The sequence below is a fragment of the Protopterus annectens genome, chromosome 3.part0, assembly GCF_019279795.1.
Source record: "Protopterus annectens isolate FY-2018-M chromosome 3.part0, PAN1.0, whole genome shotgun sequence".
Classification (NCBI taxonomy): domain Eukaryota; kingdom Metazoa; phylum Chordata; order Ceratodontiformes; family Protopteridae; genus Protopterus; species Protopterus annectens.
In genome coordinates, this window is record NC_056731.1 from 1448826035 (window position 1) to 1448849414 (window position 23380).

The 23380-nt window shown below is 40.3% G+C and overlaps 1 pseudogene; it reads right to left on the reverse strand.

The window, feature by feature from the left end:
* The window catches only part of LOC122797086, a 38084-nt pseudogene extending 14937 nt beyond the window's left edge, over window positions 1–23147 (reverse strand).
* Window positions 23148–23380: the final 233 nt, after the last annotated feature.

A 23380-nucleotide genomic window follows, 5' to 3' on the forward strand; every position in this document is an offset into this window, starting at 1 on the left:
TAATCAGCATTCTACCTTTACCCCGGATGATGCCACAATATAAACAGAAAATTATTGACTTCAACAATTCGCTTAGCTTCTGGTGTCATTCCAGGGGGATCTAGTATTTGTCAGCCTGGGAAAACGTGGTTGACAGGCCACGCTACTTTGCCAGAGATGGTCTGCCACCTGCCTTCCCTAGGCTTTCAGATACTGGCTAAGGTGCTTACCTCCCCCATAGTGCCTTTTTTAGGCATTATCAAAACAACAAAATTTCTGACAAACTCAAGGTTTTGCTGCTTAATGCTAGGAGTCTAAACATGAAACAGTACTCCCTGGAAGCACTCCTCACCTTGGAAGATGCTGATGTATGGGCAGTCACTTAAACATGGTTAAAGGCTGCAGATAGCACCCCAACTGCACAAGGCTACACTGCCTTCCACACATTCAGACCTCAGAATGAGCATGAAAGAACCAAAGGTGGAGGTGTATCCATCTTCATTAAAGCCAAGTACACCTCAAGATTAGTCAAACAGTACAACTTTCTCAAACTACTCCATGCCCAATTAACTATATGCAAAGCACCCTACCACATCATTGCTAGATATAGGTCCACATCCATGAACCAAGAAAAGCACAATGCCTACCTGGACTTATTGGAGTCACTTGCCATACATCCCAACACCATAATCATGGGAGATTTAAAATATCCCTTCATTGACTGGGTAACATACACAAGCTCAAACATGCTCACTCAGAGGTTCCTGGACATTGCCAGTGCAAATGCTCTGGAACAGATAGTTTGCACCCCCACAAGGGGATTTAATGTCCTTGACATAGTACTCACCAACATGGGTGGTCACTGCACTGCCCCCTGTGTGCTGCCCTTCCTGCTAAGATCAGACCATAAATCAGTCTCCTTGAAAGTAACTATTGGGCCCCACACCCCCAAAGGAGCAAAAAAACCCCACTAATGAGCATCTCCAAAGCGAACTACAGCCTACTAAGTGATAATATAAACAGTTTTATACCCCTGCAATCACAGGCAATAATGACTCCTATGCAGAGATGTTCACAAACACCCTGTATAATCATTATTAGCAACTATACAGACTCGGCTGTACCTGACCAGATTAAAACCGGGCCGTCCCAAAAAAACAAGCCACATTGGCAGACATCTAGTATAATCAGATAGTATAACAAAAGGAAGAAACATATATCCAAGAACAAGAGGCAACAGCCTCCCATAGAGGAAGAGTTCCCTCCACAGATTCAACAAGCAAATCAGAAGTCTTGTAAAGTCCTCTAAAGCTAATCATGAAGCTAATATAACATCCCTAACCAAGGACAATCATAAGGCATTCTTTAACTGCATCCAAAATCTAAAAGGGAGTGTCCAGCTATGTAATGAATTAACGTGATAGCTGACAGGTTTGGTGCAAACTTCACCACCCTATCACCACCAGCCATACCCCAAAGCATACATGACACCAATTCTCTACCTAGTAAATCTAGAAATCAAGTCATATCTGCACTCTCCAAGGCCAAAAACACTGCCTCAGTGGGACCAGATAACATCCCAGGTTGCTTACTAAGCAATTTAAAACAGGACCTAGCTGACCCACTTGCCATTCTCTTTAACCATAGTGATAGAACTGGCTTTGCACCAGCAGAATGGAGAACAGCAACAGTAATCTCCTTGCATAAATGGCAGCCATCAAACTGACCCTGGAAACTATAAACCCATAAGTCTAACTAGCCTTATCTACAAGGTCATGGAAAGGATCATCCTGGACCTTATCAATAAGGACATAGGCGACCGTCAAACTCTAGATCCAACCTAGTTTGGCTTTGTTAAGGGTAGATCGTGCTTACTGAACCTGGTAGACTTCTTTGAGAAAGTCATCATATCCCGGGATGAAGGTAAGACAGTGCATACTGCCTATCTGTACCTAGCCAAAGCTTTTGACACAATCCCCCACTTGAGTATCATTGAAAAACTCTCCCAGCTAGATGTTAACCCTTACATCTCTAGATGGGTAGCTAACTGGCTCACCAACAGAACACATACTGTCAAAGTTGGTGACTTCATCTCTACTAGTAGACCTGTCAAGAGTGGCCTGTCGCAAGGATCTGTACTGGTCTGTTTACTATCTGGAATCTATTTCACAGAAGTCCAGGCTAAAAAAGACAGCCTTTGGCTTACTAAGTTTGCTGATGATTGTAAACTAGGTGCAATCATTGAGTCCCCCAACAATGTTAACATATTACAGGAGGGTCTAACACAAACAAATGACTGGTGCCAAAGTCACGGTCTAAAACTAAAAGCAAAAAAGTGCACTATCATCTCATTTGACAATGCAGAATACCCCACTTATTACAATATTGACAGCACCCATCTAAGTTCAAACCCAGTGGTATGAGATCTGGGAACACAGGTCAACAGTAATCTGAACTTTGACCACCAGGTTTCCACAATGGTAAGGAAAGCCTTCTACACTGTGCATCTTATAAGTAAAGGCATCACATCCAGGTCTAAGGATGTTATAACCCCACTTTAATCGACCCTAATTAGACCAGTAATAGAGTACAATGCTCCCCTCTGTGTGTATCTCACCAGACACCTGCAGCAACTGGACAGACCACAAAGGTATCTCACTAAGAAGATACAAGGCCTCCAAACTATGATCTACATGGATAGACTGAAAGCCCTGTCACTGTACTCTGTATCATATAGGCTACTGAGAGGCAACTTATGCCTGGCCTATAGGGCAGTCTATGACCCCGACCTGATGAAAATACTGCACATCCACAAACCAAATGGCACTAGAGTCACTCGCTCTAGGGATCGCAACCTTGCCAGTGACATTAACAGGACATGCTAGAGAGACAGGTATGTCTCACTGGGATTGCTGCTGCTCTGGAATAAACTTCCAATTCATGTGAAGCAGAGCTCCTGAATGACCCTATTCAAGTGTAACCTGGACAAATGGATGGGTGACTGCTAATTCACCCCAGAAGTGGCACCCATGTCCCTCGTAGACAGAAGGAGTTGGTGCTGATCTGTAAATTACAGCCATCTAACCAAGGACAATTGGGGCAACCCAGGATTAACATGGCTATGTATATAAAGGCTCTAGGGCCGCTAGCCTAGTAACCTCCTATGAACATATAATAATGAGCAGGTGGTAGAGTGTTTTGTCCACATAGGCTCATGCTGATGTGTGGCTACTGGTCAGAGATTAGATTTGCACTTGAAACTCCTTTTGAAGCATAAATAAGTTTTTTCATCCTTTGACACTTGTGGACTCGATATCCATCATTATCCCAATGCAGAATAGTTGGCAGTCTGCAAGTGGTATACGCAAGTGTTATGACAGTGCATTACTATAAGAAAAGGTGGGCGTGATGCTCTGAGTAAAGAATGGATAGCTGTGTTTATTGATTTTCCATGAACTTAAAGTTATGGTTTGAAATATGCAGAAATGAGTTTGTATTTAAAGTTCTTACCCTATTATTATTGGTGTGAAGTCTACCAGTCTAATAGAAATAAAATTGCACTTCCAGTATCAAAACCATATTTCTACACAGGTTGTGATTTAAGGAAGAAGAAAAAACTTTGGATGGAAAGGGTTAAGGGGCTGAAATTATTTGTTGCTGGTTTTTATATCTGAAATGAAATTTTTGTAACTGTCTCCTCCAGTCCAGCCTAAATACAGAACCATTAAACGTCATAGTCAATCAGCTCTTTAAAAATGGGAAACAGACTATTTAGTGTAGACAAGCCATGCACCTATAACATTCCATTCCACATCAGAACTGCCCTGTAGTCTGTTACATGACACATCAAAGGAAAACACAACATCAAATGCCAATTGCTTGAGCAGTTTAGTATCATATAGTACTCAGTACAAGCAAGCCAGCCAGAAGGCAGAGCCATATCACTTAATATAAATGTAGAAATGAAGGAGAGATCTACAACATAAACTTAAGTTGTTCCCTGAGGAATTGAGCCTCCAAGTTTCACTCTTGATCGCCTCAATAATGAAACTTATACAGGCTCCATATCATGATGTAAGTAAGGATTAAGTAATATTGTTGGTCATATGGATGATAAAATGCTGGCAACCTTACAGCTGCATAGAGATTGCTATCAGAGTTTGACGGAAACTCGTATTTTATTACATTTGAAAGGAGTAAGAAATTTTATGTTGCATTCAATATAGAGTAGTCAAGCCACTTAAGGAAAAACCCCACTTGCAAGGATGAATTTCTCAACTTTATGTTGTAACATCTTATCAAACCCTCAGATGTATTTGTGCGAACACATCTGAGATATAATTACAGTACTACTGGTTTCAGTAAATAAAGAAGGGGTTATCATCCATTAGAAATAGGTATTTCTACACTTTTGAAAGGTAAGGATTAATAAAATTGTATATCGTATGACTCAAAGCTAACATTACTGGAGCTGACTACATTAACAATACATGAACCTTAGTAATACAGTAACAGTAGTTAGAAGATGATATGTTCATATTCTGAGATCTGACTGGCTAATACCTTTGCAGCAGGAACATTTGAACCTACAGTTGAAGCAGTCTAACTGTCCAGTCAGTGAGAAAAGTATTTTATGGGAGACTAGGCTTACTGACCTGTTATTGTATTTTACTCGTATTAAAGCTTCCAACTTCTATTCTGTTACACAGAGGGAAAAGTGCTAGAAGTCCTCTGCTGATATATTCTTTACCAAATACTTAAATTTGCTTCCAGCTAAAAAAAAAAAAAAAAAAAAAAAAAAAGTATTTTTGGTGATACCCAAACTAACTGCCCATATCCATATTATCTGAATATATGTTCATGCTTGCTGTCACTTAAGACACTATTCTTTCTTTGACATTTACCCAGAGTGGGAAATATAGTCATCATGGGAGAAGGAGAAAATAGAAATAACTGCAAAGTCATCATGGGAAATAAAAGTTTAAAAAAATAATATATATATATATATATATATATATATATATATATATATATATATATATATATATATATCAGGACATTATGAAATACATAGTGACTTAACACTTATCCCAGATAGCTCACTTTTGTGCACAATGCAAATTGTCACAATATTCAACTTACCCACCTGCATTCTGAGTATCAACTACTTCTGATGCTTGCCAGCACCTAGGAAAAGTATTATACATATAACACATATCTATCTAACTCTTGCTCACGCTCGCTCTATATATATATATATATATATATATATATATATATATATATATATATATATATATATATATATATATATATATCAGTACTGAATTTTGTCATCTCTAGGTTTAGTCGACATCTATAGGGTCGACAAAATTTGGTCACATAAACAGATGGTTGACAGGTAAGCGAGATCACACAATTCTTAGGGTTGGGAAATATACCCTTTCTCCAACATTGTGCAGTCTTGAAGTTTGTATATACAATCAGCACAGGATGGGGAGCTCAGCTCTCCACTGCCCCCCCCCCCCATAGGTGGTGCAAGATTGCTTGCCCCCTGTGGAAAACAATGTTGTATTTGTTTTTTTAGCTTAAAATTATTCATGTACCATGTACTGAGGTTATTGCTCAGCACGTACAAAGTTAAGTATTAACACTCATGTTGTCGACATTTTGATGGTCGAAACTTAGATATCTCAACAATAATCAGTACACCCTTTTAGATATATAAGATACAGATATATCTTATAGATATAAGAAAGCACCACAACAGGATAGAGAAATGGATATCCAAATTAAGGGGAAACCAGTGGAACAGGAAGCAATTGGTCAGACGCCATATCAAGATAATTTGGAGCCTTCCTCAGGAAACCAGTATAAATGTTCACTTGAAGCTACACAGCAAAAAAAGGAACAGAAAACTATGGAAACTCTGATGCAGTAGGCCAGTGAGTTCCCATATGACAGAGCAATGGATGGCATGGGATGAAACTGAAGAGAATGTGCCACAGGAAGATGCTATAGAACCTTCTATTGAATGCCCGCAGGAAATGGAAAACAAGGGATGTGCCCTCAGTTTGGAAGAAAATTAGCTAAGAGAAGAGTTGCTTGATTTAATAGACATAGATATATCAATATCAATGAAAGAAATAGACTGCAGTAGGTTAATAAAACCCAAAAAGTCAGAAGTCTGATAAAACAAATGAACACAATAATTAAGACTGTTCATAGAGATCCATGTGATATAATAGAAGTAAACATGATCTATTGCTGTACAGCTAAATTAATAACTGATAAAGTCTTACCACAAGAACACACGGTAGTGAGGGAAAGGAAAGGGAGAAATCAAATACCATCATGGAAATATCGAATAAAGAAAACTATAAAGCGGTTAAGACAAGAAGTGTCACTGTTACAAGACTATAGAAGAGGGAACAGATCAACAAAAATACTAAGAAAGATAGATGTGATAAAAGCAATGCGCAGTATTAGAGCAGACCAGGATCTATCATGCACTATTGCAAATAAACTAAAAATTTCAGTACAGGTGGAAAAACTTAGAAGATACGAGGATAAATATAAAGGAAAAGTACAAAATAAGCAATTTATTGATGACCCAAAAAAGTTTTATAGAGAATTGGGTAACAAGGTAAAAGGAATTGAAAGACAACCAAAAAAAGAAGAAATAGATACATTTTGGAGAAATGTCTATGAAGATCTTGTGGAACATAATGCAGATGCTAAATGGATAGAAGAAGTTAAAGAAAGAATAAGAAGTTTAAAGGTACAGGATATGAAATGGGATAAAGTGACAGCCAAAGAGATTGAAATAAAGTTAAGAAAAGCCTCTAACTGGAAAACCCCAGGCCCAGATGCAGTACCTAACCTTTGGTTAAAAGTATTAACATCTTTGTATATGCATACCCCAAACAGACACCAACCTGGCTAACAACAGGAAAAACAATGCTCCTACTTAAGAGTGAACCTGCAAGCTACCCTAAAAATTATAGACCAATAACTTGCCTTCCAACGACGTATAAACTATACATGGGAATTGATGCCGACAGAGTTTATAATCATTTAGAAGAAAACTTAATTATGGCAGTAGAACAAAAGGGCAATAAAAGAAAGTTATATGGAATAAAGGATCAGTTGTTGTTAAATAAAGTCATAGAGGAGAACTGTAAAAGGGGGGACAATCTAAGTATGGCATGGATTGACTACAAAAAAGCATTTGATAGTATCCCACATTCATGGATAGAAGAGTACTTAAAAATGTGTAAGATAAACTGATTGACAGTGACCATGAAACAGTGGGAGACCACTTTGCAATTAAGCCATGATAAAGGACAAATTATTATCCCAGGGATAAAAATTCAAAGGAGGATATTCCAGGGTGGCTCTTTGTCACTGCTGCTATTCTGCCTTGCCCTTAACCCATTAAGCTGTCTACTAAACAGCTTAGACCATGGGTATAATTTGGCTCCTAGAAAACAACAAAGCGCAAAGACTTCCCATCTTCTCTTTCTTGATGATTTAAAACTGTACAGCTCATCAGATGAGAAACTGAAAGCACAACTGGAAGTTGTGAAAACTTTTTCAGATGCTATAAGAATGCCATTTGGTCTTTATAAATGTGCAAAAGCCACCTTTAAAACAGGAAAACTGCAACACCGGGAAAACATCACTATGGACAAGAATGTGCTATAAAAAAATTTAAACAAGAAAGAGTGTATAAATATTTGGGAAATGATGAAGAAGCAACAATAAAATATGAAAAAATGCGAATAAAACGTAGTAAGGAATATTTCAGAAAATTTAAATTAATCCTGAAAACAACACTGACATCTAGGACAAAATCCAAGCTATAAACCAATTTGCTCTTTCTTTCCTAACTTACAGTTTTGAAGTGATTGACTGTCCCCAAACGTGTTGGATAGATTAGATAGGAAAACAAGAAGGATGCTTCATGCTCATCAAATGATTTATAAAAATCAGTGCATATCAAGATTATATATTCCTTGTTCCGAAGGAGGGATGGGCCTCCTTGAAATTGATTCCATGTGTAGATCTGCAGTCGTGGGACTTCACACATATCTGCTGACCTTACAAGACCCAAATGTAGTGAGAGTTTTGAGACATGAGGAAAATATATCTAAAATAACTTCCCTGCTTAGGCAAGCAGAAGCATACTGGCATCAAGCAGGAATGGAAATCAAACCACAAGTGGATAAAAACCAAGCAGCAACTGAATGTGCCAAAAAACAAAAGAAAGACTATAAGGTGAAGGACCAGAGGAGAAGGCAGGAAATGTGGAAAATGCATAAAACTTCTGGATAACCTCATGTTGATCAGGAACAAACACAGGAATGGTTAAGTAGGTGCGAATTCAAACCAAGAGATGAAAGGTTAACATTGGCGGCACAAGATAGTGGGCTATGTACACGTTGGTTTACAAAGTCCACTGAACATGTGGGAGAAACAGACAAATGTAGATTTTGTAAAACAGAATTAGAAACAGTTGCATACCTCGTTGCTGGTTGCGACATTATAATTACAGAAGGACTCTATATCGAAAGGCATAATAATGTGGCAAGACTGTTGCACTGGGGATTGTGTAAACATTATGGTACTGAAGTGGCTGAAAAACACTGGAAACATGAGCCACAAAGCATCATAGAAAATGATGAAGTTTACATCACATGGGATCATCCATTACTAACAGTTCAAAAGACAGATGCTAGAAAACTGGATATAGTAGTCCAAGAAGAGAAGACAAAGGTAGTAGTGATCATTGAAATCACCACACCCAGTGACTAAAGTGTCCTGCATACAGAGAGACACAAAGTCATAAAATATCAGGATCTTCAAACAGAATTGAGAGCAATGTAGAAGAAAGATTGCTGTTTTATGAGGGAAGGGATTATGTCTTTTCCCCACTACTGTGTGACCATGAAGTTGGTATATTTAAGTAGCAGAGGGTATACGGGGCAGTAACCCACATTAGGTTTGCAAGGGAGCAAATCCCACCTATGTATATTTTCTTACTTTGCATGTCCCTATATATGGCTTGGAGCATGCACATTTTGGTGTCAATGTTTTGAGGTCATATTGGAAATATAAAGGAATTACCACCAGCCTGGATTATAGCACTCTGTGCATGCATTCTTGTCTCTCTCACATTAGCATAAAGTGGGTCACACACGCCTGACATCTTTAGTAAACACTGGACTCTGTGTGCAAATGATATGAGGTGCTAATCCAATGAAGAGAAGTAAGCAGAATGCATAAGAGTGCCGCGGTGGGCGTTGATAGTAGTACAAGGAAGACAAACTGCGTTAGTGCTGACGCATGCTGCAATTTCACTGCCATTAATAAAATTGCATGTTTCCTTACAATCTGAAAAAGATTACTTACTGATCTGGGGAGTCAGTGTAAGTGATACTAGTGTGAATGCTGTTTCAGAAAAATACATATCACACATAATTGTGGTGTGTCAGACAATCACACCACAATTATGCATACAGTTTTTGTAGGAGAAAAGCCTCCTCATCCCTCATGCAGAATGTTTCAGTAGTTATGTGCACTATTTTCATTAACAAAATCAGCTCTGTGGGTTATTGCAACCTGAGGAGAGACGTTTTTTCCATGAAATGAACATGTTCTAACAATGCAAGTCTGAGCAGTGTGCTTTTACACACTTGTCTCTTGAAGTGCTGTCCTAATTGTCTTTCTTCATCCTAACTTTCTATAAAATGTTTGTGTGGGGGGATAACATAATAAAAAATAGCTGAAGGTACATGCTACCATAGAAAATGTAGATAGTAAAGCTGACAAAGGAAACAGAAGTGACTAGGGAAACATAAATGAACATGTGTTATGCCGTGGGTGTACTGATGCTTGCATTGCCTTTTATTATACCAAGCACAAAATGTCTTTCCATGGTATAGATCACATACCAACCGAACTGATAAATGGAAGAAATCACACTTGTGATATTGGAAGCAACTTCTGTCCCTTAAGTTCTGCATGAAATGACTAAATCTAGCAAAATCATGAAGCTGCATTCTTCATCTTATAGGTTCATAGGTTCATACTAGGCTATCTGCCCTAGGGCATTTATAAGCCTAGTCAGAATGTGTTTGGCTTTCGCCACCCATTTTAAATTAATTTTGCTATGCCCTTTTTCGAGGTTAGTATACTGTGCCTCTGTCTAACAGTGACACAGAAGTGATACCCGGGTTAAACCTAAGACCTCCCATCCACTCATCAAGATTCCTCTTGAAGAGAGTCAATGAGGGACTCTGCCTAACCTGGACTGGGATTTTATTCCAGAGTGAAGGGAGCCTCTGGGTTATGAATCTGTCCCTCCAGCATGTCCTATTTATTTCAGTGCTGAGGTTCAAGTCTCTCGAGCGCGTAGCTCGATGGGATTTGGATTTTCTGAGGTGCAGCATGTCCATTAATTCCAGGTTGGACATGGCTTTATATGTCAGGCACAGATCGCCACTGAACAGGCAGTATGCCACTGAGTAGAGCTGGAGTTTCTTTAACCGGGCAGCATATGGCATCTGTTTGGGCCCTTTGATCCTCTTGGTGAGGTACTTTTGGGGTCTTTCCAGTTGCTGCAGGTGTCTGGTAAGGTACATCCCAAAAGGGGCATTGTACTCAATTATGGGCCTGATGAGGGATGAGTAAAGAGGCACGATGACCTTCCCTGATCTAGATGTGAATCCCTTCATGATTAGGTGGGCTATATAAAATGTTTTTCTAACCACTTTGGCCTCGTGGTTGTCAAATGAGAGACTGCTATCAACTTGGGTCCCCAGGTCCCTAATTACTTTTTCTATACTTAATGGATTACCACCTATGTGGTAATTTGTGGGCACTTTGTTTTTGCCAAAGGGGATGACTATACATTTTTTGGCGTTTAGCTTGAGGCCATGGCTCTGGCACCAGTTGTCTGGAGAGTCTATTATGGTGCCCAGTTTGCAGTCATCTGCGAACTTGGTCAGCCACAGTCCTTCTGTGTTGGCCTGTACCTCCGAGAAATATATACCGAACAAGAGAGGTCCCAGGACTGAGCCTTGTGGGACGCCACTTGTAACTGGTTTGGAGTCTGACATGGCTCCAGCAATTCTAACCATGTGGGTTCTGTCCTTGAGCCAGTTTGCAACCCATCTAGTGACATAGGGGTTTATATTTAAGCTGGTGAGCTTATCTATAATGCCCGAGTGGGGTATTGTATCGACGGCTTTTGCGAGGTCCAGGTAGGCTGTGTGGACCACCTTCCCCTCATCAATGGCCTTGGTGACTGTTTCAAAGAAATCAACTAGGTTTAAGAGGCAGGTTCTGCCCTTAACAAAGCTGAACTGGGTAGGATCCAGTGTCTGTAGGTCCCCAATACCTTTATTTATGAGGTCCATGATGATCCTTTCCATAGCTTTGCAGACCAAGCTAGTCAGGCTTATGGGGCAATAGTTTCCAGGATCCGTTGAGGCACCACCTTTGTGGAGAGGGACCACTGTCGCTGTACGCCACTCTTTGGGTACATATCCTGTAGTAAGGCTGAGATTGAACAGTAGTTTTATGTTTGGGTTTAGCTCTTCTTGGAGTTCATGTAGGACACAGCCCGGGACACTGTCTGGTCCCATTGATGCTGTGTTTTTTGCTTTGGAGAGGGCGGCTCTTACCTGAGCATCTGAGATGTCAGGGGGGCAGCACCCTGCTGGGATATATATTTGCCCTTTTGGTGGGAGAAGTTTGCGCTGAACCTGTCAGCTAGGATGTTGGCAATGTCTGTGGGTTCGGTGTATTTTTTGTCATTTTGGACTAATTCTGAGCATATCTGGGAATTCCCACCCAGGTTCCTACCATAACTAAAGAAAGCCTTGTGATTATCCTTAGTGTCCTGTGCAATTTTTCTCTTGAAGCTGGCCTTAGACGATTTTATGAGTGCCCGTAGTTTTTTGCTAATACTGATCAGAGATGCCTTCCCTTTTTGGGATTTTGCTCTATCATTTAGTAGCTTACTCCTTCTATTGTATAGTTTGTTTATGGCTGGGGTCCACCAGACAGGACATCTGCCTTTGGAGGATTGGGTTTTGGTTTTATTTGGGATTGCATGATCCATGCATTCCTGAAGGTGTTCATAGAATGCATTTATAAAGGATTCTGTGGTCTGGGCCGTATTTTCCACAGGCCCGAGGGCTTTGAAGGATTCCACCTCGCTTTTGAGGAGTGTGAAATTTGCTTTAGAGAAGTTTTTCACTGTGGTTTTCTGGGCAGGAGGTGAGGTCGGGATGTGAATATCCAGTGAGATTAGTTTATGGTCTGATCTTACCAGTGAGGGATACACTTCTGGTCTGGAGCATAGAGTCCCCATGTTGGTGATGATCAGGTCCAGTATGTTTTCCCCTCTTGTGGGAGTGGTAACAAGTTGTTCCATAGCATTTGAGTTTATAAATTCTGGGAACCTTTGGGCTAGGGTGTTGGAGCTAGAGTAATGCTCCCAGTCTATGTTTGGGTAGTTGAAGTCGCCCAATATAATGGTGTTTGGAGAGACCTTCATATTTTCCAGTGTTCTCAGGAAGGCCGAGTGGGGTTCCTGGGTTGGGGAGGGTGATCTGTAGTAGGCTATAAACTGGAAGGCAGTTTTACCCACTGTTAGTTGCACATGGATCGTCTCTGATGCTTCATTCTGTGCCACCAATCTGGAGGTGTGGGTATCTTTGACGAATATTGATACTCCCCCTCCTTTTGTGGTTCGGTCCAAGTTTTGGGGCCGAAAAGCATGGTACGAGGTATAACCTGGTACTGCTGGGGTGCTCTCGGGAGCCTTGAACCAGGTTTCTGTTACTGCACAGATATCGATGTTCTCCATGCTAAGGAGAGTTTTGAGTGCGTGCATCTTGAGGTTTAGACTTCTGGCATTGAGTAGCATTACTCTTAGTTTCTTATCCCTTGTGATACCTATGGAGGTGGGTTTGTCTTTTGAGCCTTGCCTAAAAAAGGCACTATGGGGGTAGCAAGAGCCTTTGCCAATATCTGAAAGCCCAGGAGTGACAGGTGCAAGCCGTCCCTAGCGAAGCATCGTGGCTTGTTGAGCATGTCATCCCAGGCTGAAAGGCATTGGATCCCCTTTGAATGACACCAATACTTAAGCCAATTGTTGAAATTGATCATCTTGTCTTCATATTGTGGCATCATTCTTGGTGAGGGTAAGATGCTACTCAAGGTCAGGGTCATACCAGCCTGGGCCACATGCTCAGAGAGCTCCTCTATGTCTCTTTTCATGTAGTCCAGGGAGGTACGTCTCAGGTCATTCACACCAGCATGGACAATGACTGAGTCTTATTTGTACTTGCCTTGGAGTGACCTGAGTGCTTGTGTTATGTGACGGATCCTAGCGCCTGACAGGCAGCTCACCGTGACCTTCTCCTTGTTCAGCCTGGTGAGCGGGACGTCAGTGTGCTTGACGATAGAGTCACCTATTACAAGTGTATCAGGTGTGTTGTTTAGCCTTAAGGGCTGTGACTGTTCAGCACACCGGCTTTGTGAGCTATGTGTTGCACGTGTTTTGTTTTGGGGTAGCGGTTGCTTGGGTGTCTGCTTTGGAGGTCTCTGCTGCTTAGGCAGATTTTTATTTAGAGCCTCCGAGTATGTTTTTGTGTGTTTATGTGTTTGGTTTGCTGTCATGGTAGGTCTATGTGAGACTGGAATTGTAGTGAGTGTGGTTTCTTTCTCCTCCTGACTGGTTACGCCAGTACTGAGTTGAGAGAGCTTAGCCTCCAGTTTGGCTATATGGATGCATCTCTCACATGTGTTGGAATTTGTTGGGAGGAGGAGTGGGTTGTCTGTGTACATGAGGCAGTTGTAACATTGCCTCAAGATTCCCAGATTCACCAGCTGGACCGGAGAGGAGATTGACAACTGACCTTTGGACATGCTAGAATAGTATTGGGAATTCCTTTATAATTGAAAAAAAGGGCCAATGGGGAACAAGGTACTCAAGGGAGTTTGTGAGGGTGTAGTGCTTTTAATTTTTAGTGCTGACTTATATAATTGCTTTAGTGAGCAAGTGCCAGGTAACTTAAATGCAATGTGTTACAGGTAACTTAAATGCAAAAACAACAAACAGTAACTTTCTTTTAAGTGAAACAAGGAAATAAGTACAGTAAGCAATGCAGATATCACTAGGGATCCACAGAAGCGCTGAAAAGCCGCGTTTTAGGTGGTATTAGCGTTTCAGGGAAACAACAAGCAAACAAACAACAAGCATACAAACAAAGTTAGATTCAGCAGGCCTGGATCTAGTCTATGCTACAGCAAACAAGGTGTACCAATTTCAGTAAGAAACAGTTGAAAAATATGTAGGCACTATAAGCCTTTAACCAGAAATTCCCAGCTCAGAAGGGCAGAGTCCAGCCTCTCCTCCCACAAGAGTGCAGACCATGAACCTTCTTAATGTAAAATAACTGGCCTGAAGCCCAAGTGCTTAAACCAGAACTAATACACTTTTAGAATAACAGACACTGAGCCCTCAATCAGCAGTTCCCAACTTAGAAGGATGTAAGCTACCTTTCCTGCCACCACAGTGCAGGCCACAAACCTTCCTAATGTAAAACAACTGGTCTGAAGCCCAAGTGCTTAAACCAAAAGACTTAGAATGATAGCTACACTTTAATCAAATTACTACCAAGCAGTAGTAAATACAGTTGAATAATTTAAAGAATGCCTGGATTAGTGCTCAAGTTATACAAACAAAGCTAGATTCAGCAGGCCTGGATCTAGTCTACGCTACAGCAAACAAGGTGTACCAATTTCAGTAAGGAGCAGTTCAAACATGCAGGCACTATAAGCCTTTAACCAGAAATTCCCAGCTCAGAAGGGCAGAGTCCAGCCTCTCCTCCCACAAGAGTGCAGACCACGAACCCTTTTAATGTAAAATAACTGGCCTGAAGCCCAAGTGCTTAAACCAGAATTAATACACTTTTAGAATAACAGACAATGAGCCCTCAGTCAGCAGTTCCCAACTTAGAAGGATGTAAGCTACCTGTTCTGCCACTACAGTGCAGACCACAAACCTTCTTAATGTAAAACAACTGGTCTGAAGCCCAAGTGCTTAAACTAAAAGGCTTAGAATGAGTTACACCAAGCAGTAATAAATACAACTGAGTACTTTTAAGTTGACGCAAAAGCAAAATAAAGTAGGAAGAAACACAAATACAGTAAAAGCAGAATTTTTTTTTTTCAGAAAAGTAGCAAAAACAGTAGTAAAAACAATTCACATGCAGTGCAAGCTGGCACACTTGAGTATGTAGCAATATTAGTCCACACACAGTTTGAAAAAATGTAATTAAATTAAAAAGGACTAAAAGCAAGCGCAGAAAGGGTTTATTAGGTAGAATGCGGTAAAGAGATGGGACTGGGGGAGTGTCCTACATCAAATCTACAGTGGGGCGGGCACTGCAAAAGCCACCAAATTTAAACTACAACCAAGAACAGGGAGGGGGGGGAGGACAGTTTCAACAGAGATAGATATGAGGAATCACAGTGCAAATTATAACCAAAAAAATATATACTGATATCTGTATATTTGCAGAACAGTAAGACAACAGATATCTAAGTAACAATTTAGCTCTATAATAGAGAATAATACAAAATAATATACTCAGCTCTATATATTTGCAGAGAGTCTTGTAAGGCTGTCTCTCAACAATCCACTTTAAATGCAGGCTGCTATTATCAGCAAATTAAGGGAACCTTGAGTTAACACACAAGCTATAGAAACTAAAATGAGGGAGGGGGGGGGGAAGACAGTTTCAACAGAGATAGATATGAGGAATCACAGTGCAAATTATAACCAAAAAATATATACTGATATCTATATATTTGCAGAACAGTAAGACAACAGATATATAAGTAACAATTTAGCTCTATAATACAGAATAATACAAAAAATATACTCAGCTCTATATATTTGCAGAGAGTCTTGTAAGGCTGTCTCTCAACAATCCACTTTAAATGCAGGCTGCTATTAACAGCAAATTAAGGGAACCTTGAATGATACTTGCTATTATGTAATCATTGCTGCATTATCTGAAACACCATCATTCAAGCCTGATGGAACAAGCTGGCTTTGAACAAGGGAATTATAACTTACACATGGGATATGGTCTTAATTCCCCTTTACTCATATCTCATCAAACCCCTCACTGAATATAATGCTCCTACTGTATTCATTTTCTTATTGACTCCTTCATGGGGAACTATTTCTAGCCTTTCTAGCCATGAAAGATCCAGTCCTCTTGACTTTCTCTTCCCTCACAGAACAAATGGTTCCTCAAATACCAGATTGCAAGAACTAAAGCTTCATCAAGAGATAAATAAGATTCATTGACAATTTCCACTACATGTCAAGTAGCACCCTTGCTGTAATTGGATAGGAAGTCTGAAGTCCTCTCCCAGTCTATCTTGCATTGCTTTCCTTGAAGTGGGAAGAAACTTCTGAATTTTAGTTATTGGGTAGGCTTGTAATGGTCTACAAACTGTTTTTCTGGTGCTTACATATAAACCTATGAACTTTTGAGGTCATTGCATTAGTTAGGGTGTACAGGGAGCACAACTGCTTGCATGGAATGTGTTGGAGATTTTCAAACACCATCCAAGTAAGACAATTTTTATAAGACTGTCTGTCTTAAACATATGTACATAACACTAGTGATATGCAATACTTTTAATGTATATCATCATCATATACAATGTATAACCCTAACACATGATGCCAATTAGTGAAATGTTTATTATGTTATCTAACTATGGTCTTGTATAGCGAAAATTCAGATTTTCATGGTTGTAAATTATGACTGGGAACATTGCTTAAAGTGGCTTCTAGTACATTTATGAGTTCCACTGATGAGAGAAGTATATTGTTAGAATTAGCCAAAAACAGTAACAATAGTCAAAGTTAAACATTCCCCAGGATTTAATAAAATTCATATAGGCAGAGTGTAAAGCCTACACAGAATGTATCCATGTACACGGCCATGGTCCCCCCTTGACATCACTCCATGTATATTAATGATGGTGCACTGCCGAGGGAGAGCCAAGGAACATGGACATTGATTCAGTGTAGGGAGAGGTGTAGCAGCTACTTGTGGCTGCAGATGAATGTGAGTCATTCTGTAATGCTCCCCTCCACTGCTGCAATGTTATGAAGTGTGTCAAATGTATAATATGTCATTTTTATGAAGTTTATTTTTTTTTATTTTAACTGCATGTTTGCACAGTGTTGAGTGCAGCAGTGCCAAGCTGTGCTCACATACAGATAGCTGAAACCTGCCAGACATATAAAAATAGCAACCAGATGTAATTAATTATCATAATTATATTTTTTCTTTGTTTTTGTTTTTCAATTACCATTTGCATGGCACGGAGCATTAATACATACATAGCCAATACCTGCCAAACATCTAAAATTAGAAACTGGATGTAATTAATTATTTATTTATAGGTGTATTTAAGCATGTTTGCATAGCATGGCATGGTGCTCAACAATGCTAACAGGTAGCATAGTAGGTCCTGGGATCGAGTCCATAACAGGCAGAATATGTCTGTAAATTAATGTACTATTTTTCTGCAATTTCATTAAACTATTGTGAATTTTGGCACTGTTGTGGTTTGCTAAGTAGTGCTCATTCATGCTAAGCAGTGCATAAACTTGCTAACAGCTCCCAATGTTTGTACAGTGCTAAGTCTCGCTAAAACCATGGTTCTGCAAGTTTTCATGCTGCTTGACTTCACTTAGCTGGTTTGCGAACTGCTAAGTGAAGTGGCACTTTTTTGAATGTTGCTCAATGGCATGTAAGGGCAGAAAAACAGCCTATATTAAGCCCAATGGGTGGGAATTCTGCATCATTCATTGGAGTTCAATGAACTGTTGATATGTCTGGCGGTGTTGGTGAAGGTGTGCACTTTCGTGTTCAGAGGTGGGGTGTTCAGGAGTCTAGAGTCAAGGTTGAGCTCCTTGTTAAAAACCATGAACCCCGGCTGATGCAGGGTGGATTCCAGGGCTCAGAGTGTAAGGCAGAGGCCTGGGACCATTTGGTCAGGGAACTCACCAGTGTTAATGGTATCCCCCACACAGGTGAGCAGTGTCATCACCATTATTTGACGACCTGAAAAGGAGAAAGTGGGGAACCTTGGACACCTGGGTCCAAGAGGCAAGAGCAAGGAAAGCCCCACAAATATATAAGTAATTTTACCTCTGTTTTATCTCTGTTTTACCAATGTGCAAGCTGAATGTCTGCAATACAGGTATGCATAATGGTGTGCTTCTCTCCCAACAGCTGCAGCTGAGAGGGCTTGCAATGTTGAGTCCCATGCTGGGCGCCTGGCCAGGTTGAGCTGTGACCATGGTAAGTACGGATTTAGTAGTAGTGCAATAAGTAAGAAAGAATAAAGCATTTACTACAATAAAGTATAAACAAGAAAAACTGTAGTGCAATAAATGGTCAAGTAGAACTGTAGTGCAGTAAATGGGCAATTAGAGCTGTAGTGCAATACATGAACAATAACAGCTGATGTTCAATAAACAATAACCAATACCAATAACAGTAAGCAAAATGGTGTTCAGCAGGATTGTGTTGTCATAATCATTGCAGTAGAGCTGTATACATTGATTGTCTACGGTAAGGTTGCTGCTATCAGTGTAACACTGTCATAGCTGCAGAATGCAAAACTGATGTCCTGAAGACTTTATTGCTTAACTCATAGCACTGTCCAAGGCTGTATCCAGGCCAATATTGTTCACATAATGCTCTCTGTTCCTCTTACTTCAGGTAATAAAGTTATATGGGTGAGGTAGCCCACTTCATGGGCAGATATTGTGTGTGTACTTCACAGATATTTCAAAGCAATAACAATGCAAAATGTTCACCACCATTGAACAGTAGATACTAAAATAAAGCTGTTTTAATATATACAGTACCGTTGTATTCCATGCATGTGTGTTCTACTGTCAGTGCAGTCAACTATAACACTGAAATAGTTCTAGAATGCAAAAACAATGTCCTGTAACTTGTATAGCTCAACTCATAGTATGGTTCAAGGTTATCTGCATCACACTTTCAATCATGTAATGCTCACATTTTCTCTCTCCCCAGGAACAAAAGGTATATGAGTGAGTTAGCCCATGTTATGAGCAAATATTATGTTTAGATTTCACAGTTTTAAAATCAGTAAGAATAACGTTTACTTCCAATATGGCTGTATTCCTTGCATGTCTGTACTAATTTGCTGCAGTCAGTTATTGCATTATTTGCAGATATCCCCTGCAGTCACAACTATTGGGTTCTATTCCCATGCCTGGCAACTAAGGCATGACGGCTGTTTAGTTTATGAACTGTTCACAAACATACCTCACAAGTGTCAAGATTTCTTGTACTGTAATTAATATTGCATAATCCATCTGTCACATGTTTAATACAGAAATCATTACCTGGAATGCAAAGTATTAAAAATCTGCTTACAGAACACCTTGGTAGTTATATAAGTCCACATGATGTGCAAGTGTTCTGTCTAGTTACGTACCTGCATTTTTTGTTGCTTGGCCCATGCTGTCCCATGAAACAGCTTAAGAGGTATGTACATGCTATATCACCTATAGGGGAGTTGTAGTCACTGTACACAAAACTGCTAATACACACCTGCAAAGTTAATATTACCATTGTTTTCAGGGGTATAATCTGCAATGTCACTAATGGACTGTTTTTGTTCTCTCCCCCTACCCCTTATTTGCATGTATTTAATATTGTTATGTATTATTGTAGTTTACTATTAACATATATTGCTAAAATAACTATACTTTGGGAAATGTGTTTTATTATTGTTATTAGTTATTATGCTTTGATACTGACATATCTTGTTTTATTATTGTTATTAGTTATTATGCTTTCATATTGACATATCTTGTTAAATTAGCAATTTTGTTGGCCTTATGCAGTTTATTATTATGTGTTATTATGCTTTCATATTGACATATCTTGTTAAATTAACGGTTTTGTTGGCCTTATGCGGTTTATTATTGTTATGTGTTATCATGATTTCATATTAACATATTTTGTTAAAGTAACCTTGTGATTGTCCTTATGCTTTAACTGTTACTGGCATGCTGTTAATATATTGACTGTTCTGTTATTTCATGTTGTGTCATACATAATATACATTGCTATGTATCTGGGTTAATTAATAGGATGTTCCATGCTGTTAATACTAGCAATGATTTGTTCATAACTAACCTCAGCTTATTGCTATACCTCAATTATCACAGCACATCAAAGTAGGCTGGTTCCGGCTCATCCCTCTACCTTGCCTCAACCAGCTATGGCACAGGGTCCCAGCACGTCAGGGACAAAGACTGATGGTGATGCCTCTGCTATCCCTGCAATATCTGTGGCGTTGGGTAGTGCCACCCCATGGGAGGGGGATAGGTCTCCCTCTGTAAGCGGTGGTGAATGGGGGAGTTGCCATCCAGGCTGAGCTGCCAGTCTTGGTGTGTGCAGGATAGTCCACCATGGATATGGCCACCACTTGCACCTGATTGAGGACATGCTGGCCAACCTGGTGGGACAGCATCTCCCTGGTGCCCAGCCTCTAGCACTGCCACTCCCTGGACAGAGAAGGAGCAGTACCAACAGTCCCATAGATGGGGATGTGAGTCACACTGCTGCTGCCTGGAGGCACATGGGACTTGATTTCCACAACACCCTCTCTATCCAAAGTGTTCACCCCCCCATGTGTCACACACCACCCTGTCTGCTGTCTTGTCTGTCTTATCTGTTTGCAAATGCATCCTCACCTACCCAACTTACCTCCCCTATACATACCCACATCCCTTCCCCAACATTCCACTCTCACCTTAAAAAAAATGGGTACCTGTCCCAAAAACAAAAAAAAAATTGTTCCATACATGCCTCACCATTTCACACACATGTCCACTGGACACATGTAATTTGGTCCAACTGGATTGACAACAGAGTTGTGTTGTCCTCACCCCTCTCTCTAGGGTTTGAGAGTCCCAATTCATCTATAAATTCTGTCAAGTGCACAGTTGTGGCTGTACAAGAAATGGATAGCTATGGTTCTTTCTTAAACCCTTCCTGCACATACCTACCTGCCTTTCACTATGTTTTTTCCCCTGCTTTCATCACTTTCCTATCTCCCTTTTTTTCTTTTCTTTATATTTTTTAGTGCAGTGCTGTGTGGTGCGCCGGGTCACGCAGCTTCACTAAGCTCAGCTAAATAGAGCTATAATGACTATATGCGTTTATAACATTAACCTGCCATGCCAAACAAATCTTACTTAAAACAGGTGGTTTAAACAAAACATAGTAATTGCCAATTACAGTCATTACGTATGTTTCAGTGGAGCTGCCCGCTGTACCACACCTCGCAAACTGGAATAAAAAGTAATGGAAAAAATGGGAGTGTACCATGGACACTGGTGCAATAGTACAGCACTAGACAGCCAAAGACATGATAATGGATGTAATTGTGGCCTGTGATAGCAGGTAAATGTGTCCTTTTATCAGCAACATGCAAAAAGTCACCTGCTTAGGCATTAATGGAAAAATGCATGTTCAAATAGTGCTGTGGTGCAGAAATACATCCATATAAAGTCATGCACATATTGATGGATGTAGAAAATGTTTGTCACAGTCTATATGTGTGTGCATATAGCTTGCAAATCCACCTGCTGTAGCAAGCACTCAGTATCTCAGTCTGTTAAATGCCTTGCATACAGTACATTTTGTCACACGCAGTCCTGGGTTCAAATACAGTGTTGTGGTGCATTTCATTTACATTATTGTGAAGACAGCAATTAATGAATGATTCATGCACTCTTTATCCACACAAAGCATTGCAAATTAAAGAACTGCTTTTCAGTGCTGGAAGTCACAGGCCTACAGGTATGGACACACTTCACATATCCATATACCATTGCTATATGTCACCTAGTACTCTGTTATTGACACAGTTGCCTAAAATACCTACCTTAAACACATGCCTGAATTGGAGTGTAAAGTGTACCCTCATCCTGGCTCTGTCTCTGCAACAAAGCTGACACAGACACACCTTCAGTTTGTTGTCCTCCAAAGTGTTCACACTCTCTGCCTATGTCTATTACCTGCAGCAGCAGCTGCAGGTTGTGGTACACACAGCTCTATGTAAAGGTTTCTGCTACAGACCTACCCTCTCTGATGATGTAGTCTCCTCATCCCAGTAATGTCAATATCAACAGCTAAGAAAGGGGCCCTGGTCTACATGAAGGCCTTATATATTGCACAGTGGTTGCATGTCATTGGCTAATGATAGTGCAATTCAGCTGTTTTGGCTGCAGTTAGCATATCAGAGCCACAGATTGGTTTAGAGGCAATTATCTGCTAATGAGAAGCATGTTAAAAATGCAGGCAGCTGGCTATGGGGAAACATTTGTATGAAACTTTCCTCACACAGAGCATGCTTTTGCATAACATTACTAGTAGCACATTTCAACAGAGGAGTACTGCACTCCACCAGGTATGTAACTGTTTTTTGTATATAACAGGATGCAAGCGGAAGGATAGAGGTATGGGAAATAGGGATTACAGCAGTAAGCATGTCTTAGACCTGTGATAATGACATGTCATTGATATCTGATGTCTTACACCTACAGGGGACATACAATACTTCAAGGCTGCATTGTCTTTTGTCATTGTAGCTTACCAATTCTTCAGGTTTAAAACAGAGGTTTATCGGTTTCTGTGAACTCTCTACAGAGTCACTTCCATGAATGATGATTCTGCCAACCTGTATACAGAAGTCTCCATGAATGGTACCAGGCTTGGAATCTGCAGGATTGGTCTCACCCAGCATCACTCTGCCAGTTTTAACAATGCCCTGACCTTCCCTGACCATTGCCACAACAGGTCCAGAGCTCATGTACTTGCCCAGTCCTAGGTAGAATGGTCTGTCTTTCAGATCAATGTAATGCTGCTTTAGCAGCAAACTCTTCAGTCCAATAAGTTTAAACCTTTTTTGCTCAAAACTTTTGTAATCTTGCCTACAGGTCCTCTCTGAACACCATCAGGCTTGACTGCAATGAATGTATGCCCCTTGTTTCCAGCCATTATACTTGCATGCACCAAAAGACAGAACTAACCAGATGACAAGCAATCCTACATCAACCAACATGTGGTTGTTAGGCTGTCTCTTTATAGTGGTTGCAATAGCACACTGTTATTTGTCTGGCTTTGGTCTTATGGCATATCATTAGGTGGTTGGCCTTAGGAAGCACAGCACAGTAGACTGGAGTGTTGGGTGTATAATCATACAGCAGAATCTCTCATGGCACACAGGGAAA